We start from the raw sequence: 926 nt of genomic DNA, 5'->3' as shown, positions 1-926 counted from the left end.
AAAAATATCCAAAATATTACTTTATAATCATTATTCGTATATTAGAAAGAAATGTATTTGAGATAGTTTTTCTTTAATATAGAAATCCTTAGATAATTAATTTAAAGTCAAATTCTTTACATTAGAAAAATCACGGAAAAAAGCGTCTATTTTTACAGTGCTTACTTTTACAGAGTATGAAAGAAAATATTCAAAACGTTTTGAAAGAATATAACTTGAACTTTTTTTTAAATTTGAATATTCTAACTTTTGAAACATTTAAAACGATACTAACTATAAACAGACACGCAGTGTTAGAGAAAAGGAGAAAGAGTTTATATGACATATGAAAGACAATAATGACAAAAATGGGGAATCTAAGGAAACCGAAATTATCATAGAATTACAAATAATTATAAGCCTTTTCTTTTAATACTTTATACCAGAAATAAAAACTATTTTTTAAGCAAATTTAAACTATTTAATTAACCACTATTTAGTGAAATAATTTGAAATATATATATATATATATATATATTAGGTTTTAAAAAAAATTAAATGTAATGAACGAGTAGCACGTAAAATTCCTTTGAAGTGTTAAATATTTTTATAAATTCCGAAAGATAGCAAAAGAGAAATTTTTTTTTTAAACTCGAAGTCATGAAACTTAAAAAAAAAAGGACAGTTAACTAATCCTTATCAAATCTCGCGCGAACTTGGCGAATTTTAAAACGAATTTGGCGCGATAAAAGCGTCTGCTGGTTTTGATCTTAACAGAATGGGAAGAGAGAGAGACGAAGATAAATTGCCAACTGCTCCTGTTCGTTTTAGAATGGACTACTGATTTTTTTTTTGTTATTTTTTTTCTTTTTATCTTTGTTTGTCAAGCTTTGTATGTCTTCTCACGCTTTTTCCTTGTATAATAAGGAAATTCCTTGTTTATTTAT

Source organism: Parasteatoda tepidariorum, chromosome 1 (genome assembly GCF_043381705.1).
Source record: "Parasteatoda tepidariorum isolate YZ-2023 chromosome 1, CAS_Ptep_4.0, whole genome shotgun sequence".
In the NCBI taxonomy this organism is placed as follows: Eukaryota; Metazoa; Arthropoda; class Arachnida; order Araneae; family Theridiidae; genus Parasteatoda; species Parasteatoda tepidariorum.
Note: the sequence above shows the minus strand (reverse complement) of the source record.